We start from the raw sequence: 6,786 nt of genomic DNA, 5'->3' as shown, positions 1-6,786 counted from the left end.
AATGAAAACCCGAAATCTCTGTAAATGTTCTTTAAAACTAATAAAATAAAATAAAAAATAATCTCTCTTAGCAGTGGTTAAGTGTCGCCAGGTCAAATATGACCCTATGCCCAGAAGACCTGGACTCTGTTCTATAATTAACATCATTTCTGTACATTTATAGAGTCTATAGAGTTTTCAGAGACATCTAATTTAGAAAGTGGATCCCACTATGGCTTCCCAACCCAATCAATCTGGAAGTTCCACCAAACATTGTACATGATGGGTAACCATTATGGTATTTGACACGACTGTGTCACAGTGTTCAGTATTACAAAAACTTCAAGTTATTCAGTACAGCAAATAGAAAAATGATTGCTGTATCATAAACATATTAATTTTTCTAAACCATTTAAAAAGAAATTTTAAAGAATATGTTTATGGTAGCTACACTTTGGTTTGCGTTTTCCAAGAAAAAGAACATTCTTTTATACCAAGGGTAATTGTACCACAGACAGTTGTCAAAATCAGAAAAATAACATTATTAGTGTTTACTAATTCAGAAAGTATATTTAAATTTCATAAATATCTCAATTAATAATCTTTAAAACATTCACAGAACCATGAACTACAATAAGTTGTTAAATTTATTTAACCTCCGTTTCTAGAGAATTCCTCATTCTGGCGTGTCTAATATTTCCTCTTGATAGTAGCCAGGTTCTATGTTTTAGCAGGAATCCTAGTTAATCTGTATACATTTCTCCTTACTGTTTTTAAAGAAAAGACGTTTGTTGTGGTGTACCATCAAGTTCACCCTCTGGTGGGCTTTCAGAGGTAATTAATTGCACTGGACAAGATTGTCATCCTTCTCCTACAGAGCAGTTGGTAGTCTCAAAATGCGTGCCTTCGGGATTGCAGCACAGCTTCTTGCCAATAGGCCACCAGAGAAGAGAGAGAAAAGTTTTTCTAGTGAATAAATAGTTGTGCTGATAACCTAAAGGCAAGAAGTTGAAATGTACCAGCTGCTCGTAGGGAGAAAGAAGGGCCAAAGGTGCTGTTTACAGACTCAGAAAATCAGCTGGAGGGTCAGGGGTGAGTAGATTATTTGGTTCCAACCTGAAGGCAATGAATTGTATTTTGTTTGTTTAGTACACATATAAAAAAAAGGATCTCTGGGAGCACAAAGGTTAAAGTTCCTGGCTGCCAAGCAAAACGTCAGGAGTTTGAATCCATGGGAGACAAATGTAGCTATTTGCCCCTGTAAGATTTACAGTCCTTTGAGGGCAGTTCCACTCTGTCTTCCAGGGTTGTGAAGTATGAGTTGGAATTGTCATTGCCATGGCAGCAGGGTTTGGTTGGGTTTAAACACTCTGGAGATAAATAGAAAAATTGTACCAAGAGAAGATGAGCCCTACAGAGTCCATGTGGCAGAGCAAAGACTGAATTCATCTTCCCTGAACATGAAAAAAAGAAAAAAGTTGCTTCTTATCAGGACATGAGATCAAGTCAACCTTCCCATCAGGCAAGGAATTTTGATGGATTTAATTTTGAGAAGCTTCTTTTACTTGGCCCAGAAAACAATGATGAGGGGCACAGACACTTTTGCAATTAGCTTTAGGACAGAATGACTGAGTCAAAATGATGCTTTCTTTTATGTTTCAAGATGATTGCAAACTTTCCCTGACTCGGGACCCAAATCAGCCTTGATCACTCAGCAAGGAGCTGCTGGGCTGGCTGTCAGCATCAGTGAAGCCATGGCAGTTAGTTCCACCATCGCAGCAATGGTTAGACACGCCCCTGCCCTCCCCGCAACCCTGCCGGCAATCACATGGGATTTGGAGGCCACAGAGAAGATATAAAGACAAAAACCCCAGAAGTCATTTTATTATTATTATTATTAAATTTTATTAGTAAAATTCTGATACATTGTTTTCCAGACCAGATTCTTTCAAATTCCCTCACCCACCTCACCCATCAAATTGTACAAACCCCATGATTAATCTCCTCTCCTCCCCCAACCCATCCTCATCCCTCCACTTCAAACCACCCCCCTCTTGGATCCTCATACTCATTCTACAATGATGGTTTTATGCAATATTTGTCTTTGTGGAACTGAGTGACTTCATTCAGCGTAATGCTCTCCAGTCCCTACCCAGTTAGGTAATAATTTACAAAATCATTATTACTGCGTGCTGTATAGTATTCCATTGTGTAAATACACCACAACTTCTCAATCCATTCGATTGTGGTTACACATCTGGGCTGTTTCCATGTTCTTGTGATGGTGAAGAAAGCTGCTTTGAACATTGGTGAACAAACCTCCACTTTTGCCTCAGTTCTCATTTTCTTAGGGTATATTCCAAGCAGTGGAATAGCTGAGTCATATAAAATTTCTCTGTTGAGGAAGCAACAAACTGCTTTCCAGAATGGCTGTACCATTTTACAATACCACCAATATTGTTTAAGAGTTCCTATCTCCCCACATCCTCTTCAACATTTCTTACTTGCTGCCCTGTTAAACTTTGTCACTATTACTACAGTGAGATGGTACCTCATTGTGGTTTTAATTTGCATCTCTCTAACTGCCAATGAGACTCTCTGTGAATGGAATCCTACTCAAAAAAATCTCTTTGCTTCCTGCAAACCCTGCTCCCTGAACATAATGCCACTTACGTGTTTATTTAGGTTCCTCTGAATTAATCCAAAGCAGGTCACCACAAGTAATCCTTGAAAAGAAATGAGCCAGACAGACCTTTAGAAAACAGAATTTATTCAACCCCCAAGAACCACTGTTTACTGTTCTGCTGGTGCCTCTTGTTTGTTTATTCCATGTTTAATGCATGATTGCTCAGCATAAGAAGCACACAAGCTTCGTTACGTATTCACATAGACAACACATAGTCTGACTATTTCTAACTTTCAAGCTAAGGTTTTAGAAAATCCCAAGTGAATGGATACTCTCTTTCTCATCCTCAGGCCAATACAATGCGTATAGGGTGAGTGTTTATCTTTCTAGCTGAGCAGCGCTGAAACAGAATAGGCAAGATGAGTTCATCTAATGCCAACCGTCTCAGCATTTTTTAGAATGATAAAAGTAGAGACAGCACCGAGGGAGGAAAAAAAAAAACCCAAACAAAAACAAAACGTTAAGATGTAACAAACCCACCAATTTCAAGTTGAAGCAGAATGACTCTATTTCCAGGGTGAAAAAATTAGTCCTTCCTTTTAGGAAAAAAAAATCTTACTGAGGTCTGTTGTGGGTGCAAGTCTGTCCAGAACAACCACTAAATGATGTCACAAGTATTTAAGAGAGGACAATGTAATCTAAACAGAAAGATAGCAGGAATGCAGGCAAAGAGAAGGGGAAAACAAAACCCTTGCATCATCATATGAATCCAGTTTTGCTAACTAACAAACCACCCTATAACTTAAGGAATTCCTCTATTGACTTACTACTTCTAGCCAGATCTTCAATGAGTTAGGCAATTCTGCTGATCTAAACTGGGCTTGGTCAGCTTGCTCGTTCCTCTGTGGTGAATTGCAAGTGGGTAGCTTGGCCGGTCCTCAAGAATCTCTGGCATAGGTGTTGGGCTTTGGCTGGAGCAACTGAGCGGAGTTTCCTCTGCTCTGTGTCCCTGATCCTCCCACAGGCTGTGCCAACTTCTCATGGAAAAGACAGAAGAGTAAGAGAAAGCATGGAAGCCGGCAGAGTGTCCTGAAGTCTAGGCACACAAATTCAGATCTCACATTACTTTAACTGCATTCTGTTCAGCCAGTTGACTCATAGGTCATCTTTGGTGAAGCGATAAAGGCAGAGCATCTATCTCTTGATGAGAAGAACTACAAAGCCACATTGCAAATGACAGAGCTTCAGAGATACAATTTGGACTGTTCTTTGCAACCAGAGTGGATCATAACAAACCATCTGACTCTGAGAAGTATGGGAATCCCAGAACATTTGACAGTGCTTATGCGAAACTTATACTTGGAGCAGGAAGCATTCCTCAGAACAGAGCAAGAAAACACTATATGATTCAAAATCAGGAAAGGCATATGCCAAATATGTATCCTATCTCTATACTTTTCTATGTATATGTAGAGCAGATCATCCAGGAGACTGGGCTCTATGAGGAGGAATGTGGCATCAAGATTGAAAGAAGACTCATCAACAACCGGCATTACACAGATAACACAGCCTTGCTTGCTGAAACTGAGGAGGCCTTGACAATTTACTGTAGAAGGTCAAGGACTGCAGCCTTCAATATGGACTGAAGCTTAACATCAAGAAAACAAAGATTCTCACCACAGGGCCGATGATCAGCATCGTTATAGATGGTGAAGAGTGTTCTGCCCACTAAATGCCCCTCAAAAGAATTAATCCACACGTTTGTAAACACAAATAAGCACTTTATTCCAGAATATCCACATGTAGAGACTTTCTCCCTCCTTTGGAAGGTGGCGAGGGAAAAAGCCCCGAGTCCCCGCAACCCTATAATTGCTTTTATGGCTTTCCTGGGTGCCATTGTTGGGGCAGGGAGATTGAGATCATGGTTGGTGGGTCAGGGGATCAGTCATGTGGGTCGGCTTTTGACTTGCTGGCTACTTTGCCCACCTTTACTCTTTTTGTGTCACTCAGACGCTAGTTAATTCTTTACTTTGCAAGGACAGATAAGACTTTACCCAGGACATTTATGTTTGCCTTAAGCTAAGAATTTTTATGGCCCACTTCTGCTTCTGGTATTAATGGGAGTTTATTAAAAATGGGGTTTATAGGGTCACCTTTCGGTGGACTTGGGAGAAGGTTCTGTCACGATGTGGTACGAGATTCTCCCTGGATTTGCCGTCATGGCGGTGTGTTTGTTCATTCCGGGAGTAGCCACCGCGAACATCCAAAAGTTCGCCAACGGTGGCAAGGAGAAAAGGGTTGCTCATTTTCCATACCAGTGGTGATTGATGGAAAGAGATAGGAGGATCTCTGGAGTGAATCGCTACTATGTATCAAAGGGTTTGGAGAACATTGACTAAAGAAGCATTCTTCCTGTTAGTGAAAAAACAACACAGTCACCTAGAACTACTATAGAAGTCTGTGTTATGTAATGCTTACTAAAAATAAAACTACCAAGAAAAGGGAAAAAAATGGGGTTTATGCTGTCCCTTCAAAGAGACTGAGATTGTTAACATCTTCAGCTTGCTTGGTTTGACAATCTATGCTTTTGGTACCAGCAGTGATGAAATAAAATGACAAATTGTATTGGAAAAGAATTGGCTGTCAAGGACCTCTCAAGAGTATTGAGAAGCTATTCATTTTGCTGGGGAAAAAGTGACAGTTGTAAATGTTTACCAGTCCTTCTGTTGATTTGTGTTTCTTTTTTATTGTTGTTGCATTTTTGGTTGTTTTTGTTTGTTTGTTGTGTGGTTGTTTTTTGGTGAGGTGTTTTTTTTTGTTTTGTTTTGTTTTGTTTTTCTTTTTTTCCAAGTCATTCATGTTGTCTCCTCTTCCCAAGAAGCAAGATGTGTTGTGTAGAATCTAATAGAAAGGGGCCTCGGAAATGTGAGGGAGCAGAGAGCAATGTTTGCTTTGTGCTAACCCTCATGCCTAGAAATCTCTCAGAAGGTGTATCAGCGGAGTACACAGAATCTCTGCATTACCAATGTCCAACTCAATGAACATTCTTGCTTGTCCTTTAATGACTTAGTGACTTTAATTATTTAATGCCTTTGAAATTATTGGATCAAGGCCTGCTTGCAACAAACTCTTCATCACAATTACCTTTACGTCTGTGACTTTCAAGTCAGTGCAAAGGCTTAAAGCCTATTTTTGCACTAAAAATAGTGTACGTAAGAATTATATGTACCCATTCTGATTTATCTACAAATTCTTAAAGACATAGTCAGGAATGAATCTTGTTCATTTCTGAGACTTGTCATACACCAAAATCAAAAGCCCTTAAAGGCAATACAGGGAACTAGAAATTTTATATAGTCATAGACCTTCAGTTTGGAAAACTCTACCTGTAAACCGACATCAAGTTTCCATCCACATTTCTCTGATGCCAGGTAAATACAGCCAATAATTTTCTTTGCTGTCATTCTCTGGGTTCTTCTAATGCCTGTGGTGTAGAGTGAATTACATAATTATGAGCTTCTACTTGGTGATGTATTATAAATTCTAGCCTCTTTGTCTTATGTTGTGTTATGATCTCATTCACAGGCAAATTGTCCACTGTGTTAATGAGGTGGGATTCGAGTGCTGTGAACTCACTAAATCTATGACAACCAGAACAGCCTAGAATTTTGCAGTTTTATTTTTAGATTGGATACTTTATCTTATTTTTTTAATTGGAATTTTACTGGAACTTTGCAGAAAAGATGGGTTTTCAATCATTCATTGGTACACATTTTCCTCCTTCCCATCTCCCCCAAATTATGTTGTAATGCATGTCTTCTTCCAGATGGCAAATTGCTCTACACACAATATTTAATCAGCCATTTGCTTCAGGTAGTCCTGCCCTCTTCCCATTCCAGTGTAGTGCTGATTATCCATCCTTTGATTTAAAAAGTCAGCTTTGGGAAATGAAATGCTGCTGCATTTTTCAAAAGAAAGAAACTATGGGTTGAACAAGTAGATTTTTTCTTTCACCAATAATAATATAATTTAACTAATTATGCTTATCCTAAGCGATCTCTCCAATATCTGTTCACATGTCTCTAAAGATTGTTCTTGTCTGCCTTGGCTTGGCAGTTGAACTTCAATAGCTGCCACCATGCATCTGTCAGTGGGTATTTATTTGTATGTTACCGTGATGC

The 6,786-nt window shown here is 39.3% G+C and overlaps 1 pseudogene; it reads right to left on the bottom strand.

The window, feature by feature from the left end:
- The window catches only part of LOC102854099, a 75,236-nt pseudogene extending 70,325 nt beyond the window's left edge, over positions 1–4,911 (bottom strand).
- Between the last annotated feature and the right edge of the window lie 1,875 nt (positions 4,912–6,786).

Source organism: Elephantulus edwardii, unplaced genomic scaffold (genome assembly GCF_000299155.1).
Source record: "Elephantulus edwardii isolate Elephantulus edwardi_28Jun2011 unplaced genomic scaffold, EleEdw1.0 scaffold00041, whole genome shotgun sequence".
NCBI classification, from domain to species: Eukaryota; Metazoa; Chordata; class Mammalia; order Macroscelidea; family Macroscelididae; genus Elephantulus; species Elephantulus edwardii.
The sequence above is the reverse complement of the archived record's forward strand: the minus strand, read 5'-3'. Positions and strand labels throughout refer to the sequence as shown.